Source organism: Danio rerio, chromosome 5 (assembly GCF_052040795.2).
Source record: "Danio rerio strain M-AB ecotype USA chromosome 5, GRCz13ab, whole genome shotgun sequence".
Classification (NCBI taxonomy): Eukaryota; Metazoa; Chordata; class Actinopteri; order Cypriniformes; family Danionidae; genus Danio; species Danio rerio.
This window is the reverse complement of record NC_141025.1, coordinates 11,052,501-11,065,292: the sequence shown is the minus strand read 5'-3', so window position 1 is coordinate 11,065,292 and position 12,792 is coordinate 11,052,501. Positions and strand designations below refer to the sequence as shown.

General features: G+C 40.0%; 1 long non-coding RNA gene across 2 annotated transcripts in view; it reads right to left on the bottom strand.

The window, feature by feature from the left end:
• LOC141385756 (uncharacterized) overlaps nt 1–12,792 on the bottom strand; it is a 121,934-nt gene that overhangs the window by 19,339 nt on the left and 89,803 nt on the right. For both annotated transcript variants that reach the window (XR_015490873.1, XR_015490874.1), the window contains exon 3: nt 8,941–9,047. This is a non-coding gene — a long non-coding RNA (uncharacterized LOC141385756). The remainder of the gene's footprint in view (nt 1–8,940; nt 9,048–12,792) is intronic.

Genomic DNA, 12,792 nt, shown 5'->3' with positions numbered 1-12,792 from the left:
CAAATGCGCTATGGTGTGACACAACTGACTCTTGAAGGGAATGGGAGATGAAACTCTGATTGGCAGCCCTGTGCAGATACTATCCAAGGGGCATGGGGAGGTTAAAATTTAGTATTTTCGCAGGTTAAAATTTTGGGGTTCGTCGGGCCAAAGGGGGGTGTCGCGCGAGAACTGAAGAGCGGGTGGGTGGGTGGGTGGGTTGGAGTTAGGTAGGGCGGGGGTGTCGCTGGGGCACTTTAGATAATTTTGTAAGGGCACTTTCTATCCAAGACCTAAAAGGGCATGTGCACTGCACAGGTTGAGCTCTATGTGTGCACGTGCCTGCTGATTGGTTTATTCTCAAAACACACCTAAAACTTATTAAGAGAATACGCTCAACCCTGTTAGACCATGCGCTGCGGCGCAAATTGGATTTTTCCGTCCTTAAAACAGCAAAAGTGGATTCTAACACGACCTTAATGGTTTTGCGTCCTGCGCTCTGGACTTTGTAATGTAATGTGTATTTATATAGCGCATTTATTGTGTATGGCCATACATCCAAAGCGCTTCACAATCATGAGAGGGGGGTCTCTCCACACCACCACCAGTGTGCAGCATCCACTTGGATGATGTGACGGCTGCCACAAGACAACGGCGCCAGTGCGCTCACCACTCACCAGCTATGCGGAGGGACTTTGTGCATGGACTGTCAAAACAGAGCCCTTAGTCTGTAATAGTTAAACTGTATGTATGTAACCCCGCCGGTCCTACACCACCCAACACGCTCCGAGTTGGGATCGAACCAGCAACCCTCTGCATAGGAGTCAGTTGCTCTGACAAGGAGGCTAAAAAGACCCAGGTCTCTAGTACCTGTTGCTAAAGCACCTTTAGAGGTCAAAGGAGTGAGGTTTACCTGCATAGCACTAACTAGCTGGCCTCCATTACATATAGATTAATCAGCATCTACTATAGGCCTTACTTAATGTCCTAGTGTTTTACAAAGCCTCAGTTTTCGGATAATTGCTATTTCAGCCTTTTCCCATGCAGTATTTTTTTTATTATTTTCTTTCTTCTCCTCTATTTCTCCAGCCATCGTCCCCTCTCCAACTCCAGAGGCAGATGAGCAGACAGCTGTGCAATATCCTCTCTCATCCTTCCTCTGACCCGCGTCTCTCTTTACACCTCCTCCATCATTCACTCCCCTGAGCATGTAGACGTGACTATCGAGAGGATGGACAGTTTTAATACCGTGCTTGCGCCCCCCCAGGGATCGGTTACCCCTGAAGATATTACAAGCTCCAAAATGAATCACATCCATTTCTCAGCGTGCGCAAGATGACAGGACTGAGACCCAGTTTGAGGGCCGAGTCTCTTTGCAACCGTTCGCAAAGTAGAAGCGAAGGATCACAGAGCCATGTCCACTCCTGTGACCCATAGTTAAAATAGCACGAGCCGCCCCATTGATACTAAGGAAATTACAAGAGCCTTAAAGGTCAGTCGTGACATTTTTTTTTTTGCTTGCTTTTTAATGTTTTATCATTCATGTTTGCACCGCAACAGAACCCTGGACTTGAGTCATTAATACGGTTGGGACACACTGATTTTGGATATTGGCAGAAGTGAAAACCGCATTCTGTAACTCTAAGTACTGTCATAAAATCACCTAAAGATCCATTTTTTTTTTTTTTTTTTTTTGTCGGTATCAATATGTAACTTTAACTAAAAGCTACAGTGTAAAAATAATTATGTACAAATTATAGTTTTAAAAAGCCAGAATTTCCTGTAAAATGTATGGTAGAAACAGTAAAATTAATTTAAAAATTTTATGGTATTCCCAATACAATCTCACGGCAATTCGTAACTTTTTGATTTATTGGCTAATTCGTATGAATTAGTCCGATCTAATTCGTACAATTTAGTACGATTTGCTCATCACCCAATGACGGTTGGGGTTAGGGGTGGGGTTGGGTGCCACGCCTCCTTTTTTAAATCGTACATTTTTGTACGACTGAACTCGAACGAATTAGCCACTAAACTGACAAAACTTAAATACTTGCGTTTCCTCATGAGATCAGGCTGGTATTTCAATCATTTTAAAGGACTTTATTAATTCATTCATTCATTCATTTTTCTTCGGTTTAGTCCCTGATTTATCAGGGCTCGCCACAGTGGAATGAACTGCCAACTATTCCAGCACATGTTTTACGCAGCGGATACCCTTCCAGCTGCAACCCAGTACTGGGAAATACCTGTACACCCTCACATTCACACACACACTCATAACAAACAATTAGCTTACCCAATTCCCTATTGACTTGTCTTTGGACTGTAGGGGGAAACCAGAACACCCAGAGGAAACCTGCGCAAACATGGGATGAACATGCAAACTCCACATAGAAAAGCCAACTGGCCCAGTCGGGACTCAAACCAGCGGCCTTTTTGCCGTAAGGCGACAGTACTGAGCCACCATGCCACCAGGACTTCATTTTACTATGCCTGATACCACTTTTGCTTTTTTAAGGATTGGAAAAATGGTTGTCGCACCAGACGCATGGTCTAAAAGGCTTGTCCTTATTCTCTTAGTAAGTTATGGGTGGATATCGGGTTTCACATTTCCAGTTCCTTTTAGGAATCAGTTGTGTTGCACCATGGCACATTCAATATTTAAAACATTTAAAAAAATAAACAAGTAAGGGTGTCATGGGGGCATAGTGGGTAGCCTCACAGCGAGAAGGTCGCTGGTTGAAGCCTTGGCTGGGTCAGTTGGCATTTCTGTGTGGAGTTTGCATATTCTCCCTGTGTTGGCATGGGTTTCCTACGTGTGCTCTGATTTTCCCCACAGTCCAATGACATGTGCTATAAGTGAATCGAATAAACTAAATTGGCCGTAGTGTATGAGTGTGAATGCAAGTGTGTGGTGTTTACTATGTGGCAAGTTTATGGGTGTTTCCCAGTGTTGAGTTGCAGCTAGAAGGGTATTCACAGCGTAAAACATATGCTCGATAAGTTGGCGGGCCATTCCGGTGTAGCGACCCCTAACTTAAGGGACTAAGCCGAAAAGAAAATGAATGATTGAATAAACATTAAAAAGCCTATCTTCTGATAGCTACTTACAGCAGGATAATGTGCCATGTCAAAGCCTGAATCATCTCAGACTGGATTCTTGAACATGACAATGACTTCATTGTACTCAAATGGCCACCACAGTCACCAGATCTCAATCCAATAGAGCACCTTTGGGATGTGGTGGAATGGTAGACTCACACCATGGATGTGCAGCCGACAAATCTGCAGCAACTGCGTGATGCTATCATGTTAATATGAACCAAAATCTCTGAGGAATATTTCTAGTACTTTGTTGAATCTATGCCATGAAGGATTAAGGCAGTCCTGGATGGAAAAGGGGGTCCAACCTGGTACAAGTAAGGTGTACCTAATAAAGAATATTATGTTTTTCATATATTATTTAAATTTAAAAAGATTTGAAACTATATACTGCTTTAAAGGAATAGTTGAAACTAAAACAAACATATAGTAGAAAAATATGATAAAAACACAAAAATAAGTAAATAATAAATAAGAAAACTAAATAAAATATAATTTTAAAAATGCATGAATTACAATACCTTTAAACAATATTAAATTGATTAAAATTACATTAAAATTTTACTCGCTTAGACTGATATCTTAAATGATGAAATATTACAATGACCATAAATATTCATAATTTTAAAAAACAATAGTATTCTAAATGAGTCAGGCTTTAGATATGAGAAGTAGGATAATAAAACACAAAAGCTATTATAAATATTTTAATTCTGAATATTTATAATATAGTGATAAACAAGCAATTATTTTTATTCCTAACCAAATTGTAATGTGAGTTCTAAATATTTAAATATAATGAATATTCTATTCTCAATTCATTTTATTTGTAAAAAATTTTTTTTCTTAGAAGCAAATACATTCAATTTTAAAAAGTTTATATAAGATCAAAAACATCAACAAGACACTCAAACCTACAAACATTGCACTCATAGTACAAACTCATACTGTACATCATAGAAATACAATCAGGAGCAAATTAAAACAATCACACTTTCTAGTATGCACAAATCTCCACTACAACCAAATATAGCCAGACTATTTTTTCAAGGCAGCACAACAGGATCTGACTTCCAGAGCTAAAAAAGCTTAAAAATTCTCTCATAGAAAAAAAGTATTAGTCAACAACGATGGCAAAAGAAAAAACACCTGCAGTCTCAGTCTCCAAAAACACCATCAGAGGTTTTAAAGATACACATTCAATAAGCAGACTGAGAAATAATCTGTCAAAACACTCAGATCTGGCAAAATGGGATAAAAGAGGATGAGGGACATTTATAATCATGGCTGCGACACTGCTGGCTGCGCGGGTTATGTAAACACAGACGATCAAATGTTCCCCTCGTGTCTCAAAGCACTCAAAGACAAACAAGACTAAAATAGTGGAGGAAACTGAAATTATTTTACTGAACAATGTCAAAAAAGGCTGTGTGAAAGCACCACTGGAACAGTGGATGAGACTTAATAATTCATTTTAAGGACAATTAGAATTTTTTTAAACTGTGTAATGCGTTTAATTTATTCCAACAAAGTGGAAAGATGCAAAACTAGTAAACACACATGCTTTGTTTCCAAATCTCAGTACTAAGGAAGACAATCCCAAAAAGCACTTCAACAAGCTGGGTGGGGAAATGTTATTCAAGAGGAAACACAAAGTATGAAATATTGATCCAGCATGACTGGTTTGGCTGTGGGTCAGTAATGGTGTGAGGTGGCATTTCTTTGGAGGACCTTCTATCAATAGGCATATTTGATCAATCTCTCTACCATTAAACTGACTTAGTGGAGTACACAAGGTCTGATAACAGGTTTTCTCTGAGTAAGTTTAAGGCTGCGTATCCTCATTCACCTCTATTGTACATGAGGAGGGATTCATAAAAATGTAACTTGTTTTTAATTCGTTTTAGTATTTTTTTTCTTACAAATGTCATAGAGTCCTGGAGATGATGTCTTTATTTACTGTAAAAACCCTTAATTTAGATCATGAGTTTGATTTTAGTACTATATCTCTTGATTGTGAAAATTGCCACCTTCTCTTAAAAGTCTTACGTTTCAAAACTTTTGCAATTGAAATCTTCAATACTCAATGTAAAAATTATCATTTCTGAAAACTACTAAAATCTCTAAACAGGGTTTCTGCAGATATCATAATGTCAAATTTTAGACTTTTTCAGATCTTTTTAAGACCATTAAGTATTAAATTTAAGATCTATATCACAATATTAAAAAATGCATACGCATGAATAGAAAATACAAAAATTACAAAATTAGTGGCAAATGAATGTATTCAAATTGAACAGTACTGAAGACAGGTTAGATGCACCATTTAGCTACAGGAAAAAACAAACAAACATCTTAAGGCTGATTTATACTTTCGCCTGGCACCACATCGCACACCTGCGCTGAATGCACACGCATCACACGAAACAGACGAGGCTTTTCAAAACCACAGAGGACGGTCAAAAGAAACCCACCGTAAAGTCAAACAGTTCAAGATTTTTTAAATCAAACTTTGATGCATCACTTGCTTTTGTTCATATCTCAGAGAGTTGTACCTATTAATGACAACAGAACATGGGTTGCTTTGCAAACATATTTTTATTATGGCAAGAATAAAATGCAAAAAAGTACACTTACTAAAAAATACTAATGTTTTTTTTTTAGATTTATCTCACTCCATAACTCACACATTACTGCAGGGATGTCAAACTCAATTCCTGGAGGGCCGCAGCCCTGCGCAGTTTAGTTCCAACCCTGCTCCAACACACTTACCTGTAGGTTTCAAACAAGCCTAAATGACTCAATTAGTTTGATCAGGTGTGTTTAATTAGGGTTGGAACTAAACTGTGCAGAGCTGTGGCCCTCCAGGAATTGAGTTTGTCACCCCTGCATTACTGTCTGGCTGTTTGGTTCAAATAGTCATTTCCAGTCATCAAAGAGATAATTTGTTACTTAATTTTAGTTTGTTACTATTAAATTGTCTTAAATTAAAAATTGCAATATATACATCAGTGTGTAACCTATGACTGGTGGAAAAACATGCATGTAATTGTGTACCCGTGTCTCCACTTCTGCCATGGCCTCTTTAACAAAAGTATCCCTCAGGTTTTTCCAAACCTTTTAACAAAAATAAGCCTCCTTTTCCACGACTTTTGCAATTGGTAGCCAAGAATTATTGTTCATCTAGTTATCTCTAAGATCACGGATCATAAACATGTCTGTACAGGTGTACCTGTTTCAGACAAAATCTCTTCAAAGTGGTCAACTCAAGTGAAACGTGGCGCCGCAAGAACTGTGTGCTCGAGTCTCAAAAAAAAATCATGTTACACACACCCAAATGAACCTCCGCAAACACAGCAATGACTCCACATTCACCGTGTACACTCAAGCAAACTAGCTAGTATAAACCAGGCTTTAGGACTAACACAGACTGCAAGTTGAGTGCCCCCTGCTGGCTTCACTAACACCACTTACAACAGCCACCTAGTTTTCCCATGTGGCTCAGCCCTACTTAGCTTCAGTGAGTAAGGCCGTACTCACACTAGGTACAGTTCCCTGGAACCGGGCCAAAGCACGCTTGTCCCCCCTACCGTCTCCCCCGATGGCCCGCACTCACACCAAAAATGGGCCTCGGCATGCTTACGTCATCGATGCTGCGCTGTTCAGTGAGCGCACACTCACTCAGTAGCACAGTGGAGATTTCTCTAGTTACATCGTTTCAGTCGTTTGTTATGCAGTGACATGCAGTCAAACATTTCGCCAAACAGTCCTTAGGGATGCGGGGACACGCAGTCAGATATTTCGCCGTACAGATCTGCCACTTTCGCTCATAAACATTCATAAAGCTCTCGTGCTGCAGGAATGAGGAGGTCTGCTGAAGTCGTGCAGCTGTCGTGCTGTGAGGAGTTCTCGTCTTTAATAAACTACTGCAGTTTGCGTTCACTGAACAGTAAGAATGATTAATAAATCCATATGAAACAGCCCCTTGAAAGTCACGTCTCGCTTTCAGTTTTGGGCTTTGGCGCGTTTTGCACTCACACTCAAGCTTACCGTGCCAAAGCCCAAGTGAACCGCGCTCAGGCACACCTCTTCCAACCGGGCCAGGGCCGGCCAAGTAAACCGTGCTTGAGCCCGATTCAGCGCTCTCACACTTCTCAAACAATCCGGGAAACGGGCCTGGGCACAGTACCGATGGCATAGTGTGAGTAGGCCCTAAGTGGTCTTGGGCTGCAGGGTGATAAGGCTGTGGCTTAGTCCCTTATATATGAGAGGTCTATAGAGCGGATAGAACGGCCAACTATTCCAGAAATGGATGCCCTTACAGCTGCAACCCTGTACTGTGAAATACCCATACACTGTCACATTCACACACACACACACATTTAGTTCATCCAATTTACCTACTGTATAGAGCATGCCTCTGTTCTATCAACTGGCCGAGCCATCACTTGAACCAGCGATCGTCTTGCTGTGAGGTGACAGTGCTAACCACTGAGCCACTGTGGCGCCACTTTCCTGTCAAATCATTTAAAAAAATCATAAGTAATTATCATAATTATTATAATAATAATAACAATAATTTCTTACATTTATCTAGCGCTTTTCTGGGCACTCAAAGCGCTTTACACAATGGGGGGGGAATCTCCTCATCCACCACCAGTGTGCAGCATCCACCTGAATGACGCAACGGCAGCCATTTTGCACCAGACCGTACACCCCACACCAGCTGATTGGTAGAGAGGAGACAGTGATGAAGCCAATTGGAATATGGGGATGGTTAGGAGGCCATGATAGACAGAGGCTTGTGGGCAGATTTGGCCAGGATGCCAGGGTTAAACCCCTACTCTTTTTCCAAGGACATCCTGGGATTTTTAACGACCACAGAGAGTCTGGACCTCGGCCCCGTCACTACACTAGGGACATTAGGACTCACACAGACCGCAGGTTGGGCGCCCCCTGCTGGCCTCACTAACGCCACTTCCGGCAGCAACCTAGCTTTCTCATGTGGTCACCCATTCAGGTACTGACTGGGCGCAGCCCTGTTTAGCTTTAGTGGGCAACCATGTGACAGTTGCAGAGAGCTAGCTGCCGGCAGGGTGGGGAGGTTTCACACACTTTTTTATACACTTATAAGCAACGTGCTAATTTCCACTAGTTGAATCACCAGCATGTTTCAAACAAACAAAAACAACAAAAAAACTTGTGAGTTTGTGTGTTTGTAGTGCGTTCCAAATGAGGATTTCAGTTTGGTTGTTTCCTAAAAAGGCAGTAGACAGAAATGTCGCTCGCTGGGGTTTAAAATCTACTCACTGATAAATTACTTCAAGGAAACACTGAGTTCTCAGAACTGCGAGTAAGATATTCAGCCAGGAGTGGAAAGTATTGAATAAAGTATCTTCATATAACTCTGAAGCTGTTGGCAAACAACAATCTCACTTAAAAGACCTCAATTATTTTACTGCTTCATCACTCCTTCTCTTCATTTTTAGTCTTTGTTCCTGCAGCTCTAAGACTGCGTGCTTTTTATTAACTTTTAGTGTCGATTTCAAAACAAAAGCTCCTGGCGCTGTGCTACTGCATTAACTTTGTGTAGGTTTTAAGGTGTGTTTGCGGCAATCTTTCCATTGAGCAAAGCTATACAATTCATCCATAACTCTAGCAGATGCCCCAAAAATGTCATCCGAGCAGCAGCCGTTTCTCCCCAGGGCCGGTTTTCTCTCTTTCTCTGTCTCTATCGCTCTCTGCAGTGGCTCCGTTTGCTTTATCTCGCCCACACTTTAGACTTCAGTATAGATCTGAAGCCGCTGCCTGTTTGGTCCTTAAAACAAAGTATGATCAACCTGTGACAGCTCTTACCTGAGGGAGAGAGGTGCAGGATGGCTTCTTCTTTCAGGCAGGTTTAGAATGAATTCGCTGATTCTGAATGCATGGATGCTTGGGTTGGAAGAGTTCAGATCTCAGACCTGAGAAAACAATAATGAATCGATGAAGCGACCTTTCAATTCTTTTTTTTTTTTTATTATACTCTTATACAGTATGTATTATTATTGAACTTTCCTGAAAAGCATTTCAAGAAATTATCAACATTTTCTGAAGAGTTTCTAATGTTGGATTGAGAATGCTACAGTATACAGTTAGAATTATTAGCCCCTTTTGATTTGGATTTTTAAATTTTTCCCAAATGATGTTTGATAGAGCAAGGAAATTTTCACAGTAGTTCCTATAATATTTTTTCTTCTATAGAAAGTCTTATTTGTTTTATTTCAACTAAAATAAAAGCAGTTTTAAATTTTTTAAAAGCCATTTTAGGGTCAAAATTATTAGCCCCTTTAAGCTATTTTCTTTTTTTATTATTATTATTGTCTATGGAACAACCCATCGTTATACAATAACTTGCCCAATTACCCTAACCTGCCTACTAAACCGCAGCTGGGGTGCCGGAAAAAAAAAAGTAAAATAACGGCCATTAAAATACAGAAATTTACCAGAAATTTAAATTTAGGAAAATTTCTGTAATTTAATATCCGTTATTTTACGATAAACTTTTTTTGTAGATTTTATTTTTTTTCTTGGCACCCCAGCTGCCAGAAATAAACATTTCATAAATTTTACAGAGTAATTAACCTATTTATGCCTTTAAATGTCACTTTAAGCTGTATAGAAGTGTCTTGAAAAAAATCTAGTAAAATATTATTTATTATCATCATGGCAAAGATAAAATAAATCAGTTATTAGAAATGAGTAAATAAAACTATTATGTTTAGAAATGTGTTGAAAAAAATCTTTACTCTGTTAAACAGAAATTGGGGTGAAAAAATAAACAGGGGGGGGGCTCATAATTCAGGGGGCTAATAATTCTGACTTCAACTGTATGTCTTGAATCTCTGTGATCTTCTTTCTTGTTTGAATTTTTGTGCTGTAATTGTTATCGTTTTGTTTTGCTGTTTACAAAACAAAGATACTGTAGATAGATAGACAGACAGACAGACAGACAGACAGACAGACAGACAGACAGACAGACAGACAGACAGACAGACAGACAGACAGACAGACAGACAGACAGATAGATAGATAGATAGATAGATAGATAGATAGATAGATAGATAGATAGATAGATAGATAGATAGATAGATAGATAGATAGATAGATAGATAGATAGATAGATAGATAGATAGTCAGGGTGTCACGATCCTCCAAATCCTCGATTCGATTACATTTTCGATTCTGAAGTCACGATTCGATTCGATTTTCGATTATGAATAATTAATTAATTAATGACCAATTAATTATTTGTAGCCTACCGTTTAAACTACCTGACCTGCATGGTCTTTGTTTTACCCTTAAACAAATCATACAGTAAATGAATAAAGGCAAGATACACACATAATTACCACCTGTCAATAACTTTTTCTGCGGGACTCGTGAATAGGCAGTGATCTGTGTCGTTATAATGGCGTCGGTAAAAAAGACGCACAACCAACAGGAACCAGCCAACAGTATCTGAGGTATTCGCTAAAATGACTAAGTACAAGTGAGTGAAAGATTGAAGCAGTCCTCTGACTGCCTGGACCTGCTGTCTCGAGCGCAAGGCTGTATGTGCGTCTGTGTGGTCACGTGATGTGCATATTCAGAGGTAGAGAGGAAGGAGGGCTGCTCAGAAACGCCACACGCCACTGTGGATGTCAAATTGTTGTCGTTCTAAAATGCCATTTAAAAACAAAGACAGTGTAAACAGGGCCTGAGTGTGTACTTTAAGCGAGCGGATTTGCAACGGGGGCGGGCGGAGGGTCGCGATGCCGGTGTTGTCCATCGGACGAACCGTATGTAATACGTACATAGCAGAGCTTGCAAAACTGTGTCTTTTTTGTCGACAACACGAACGTTGTCAACATAACTCACTGGAAATCCAAAATGCTTAAACACCGACGACTTCATTGAAAGAGGAGAGGGTTTAAGTTCTCTCGACGGGTCTCCTGCTTCTGCAGTTTAACAAGCATGTTTTTTCCCGCTTGGCAAGCCAAGCTGACATGGGGGCGTGGCAGCATCGACGATTCTATTTTTTGATTCGATAATCGAAATTGAGCAATCGAAAATTGATTGATAGATAGATAGATAGATAGATAGATAGATAGATAGATAGATAGATGATAGATAGATAGATAGATAGATAGATAGATAGATAGATAGATAGATAGATAGATAGATAGATAGATAGATAGATAGATAGATAGATAGATAGATAGATAGTCACAAAGTTTGATTCAATGTTAAGTCAATGACAGTCTTTTGTAATGAAAGTCAATGGGGCAGTTGCTAGGGTGCAGTATGTAGTTAGGGTGTGGCTAGAAACTTAAAAGTTCATCAGTTATTGGCAGTTTGGTTGTCTAAGTTAAATGACCTCAGCCATAAGTCGGTATGACAGTCTGATGCAAAGTTATGAGCTCACAAAGTTTGGTCCAATGTTAAGTTTATTGGATTTTTCCGGCGTTCCCGTGACGTTTTTCGGAAAACCGAAAGTTGGATCAGTCGGAAAAGATATAGCAACCCGAGTCAGAATAGTTTGGAGGTCTGGAGTGAGTTTGGTGGTCATAGCTCGAAAGCTCTAGGAGGAGATAGTCTTGCAAATTTAGTCTCAGAAGAATAAAAAAAAAAAAAAAGATTTCAGTAGTCTGGCTTTGACAAGCCATTCTAATTATTAATATTATTATCAAATTGCAGTATTTCCTTTCAATTTAACCTATGCCTTTAATATGTACAACAAGAAACAAAAAGAAAGAGCTTTGACTGCATACTCTGAATGTCTGAGTTCATCAATTACATCAGGTTTCCACTTTTTTTCTTGTGCTTGAATGCAAAAACGGCCCTCTTATAAATTGTCAGTCACTAATATGGCCCCCTGCCAATTTAACTGTGAGACCCCCGACCTATAGCATTATGTCTTTGGGCAGCGAAGGAAACTCATTCATTAATTCATTCATTAATTTTCTTGTCGGCTTAGTCCCTTTATTAATCCGGGGTCACCACAGCGGAATAATCCGCCAACTTATCCAGCATATGTTTTACACAGCGGATGCCCTTCCAGCTGCAAGCCATCTCTGGGAAACATCCATACACACTCATACACCAAAGACAATTCAGCTTACCCAATTCACCTGTACCGCATGTCTTTGGGCTGTAGGGGAAACCAGAGTACACGAAGAAAACTCATGCTCGAAGCTTCGACCTTCTTGCTGTGCTAACAACTGAGCCACTATACTTCCTGTTCAATAAAAACATCCTGGCATAAACCACTTTCTCAGTTCAGTTGAACAGAAACAGCCACTGTGTTCCTAAGAAGAAAGTCAGACCGGGTTTTAAAAGCCTCAAGGGTGATTTTTCATTTTCTAGCGGGCTAATTCTCCAAAGAACACTTTCAAGACAAACTTGAGAAGCTGTAAATGTGCTTTTGTGTGTATATGCTTGAAAGCCTCCCCGACAGTATCGATTACCCAGATGCTCTGAGTATTTCTGTGCTTTCTCTCAGAGGCAGTTCATTGTTAGGGTGTGACACTCGCAAGAGCATTAATACCTGAGCTTCCAGCCTGTTTCTCTTCAGACTACTGTCCCATGTCAGTCTTCCTCTCTCTCTCTCCCTCTTTCATTAACTGCTGCTGTCAGTGGGAAAGACCACTTTTGTAAGCCATCTAATTCCTGCGACTCGGCTGGCAG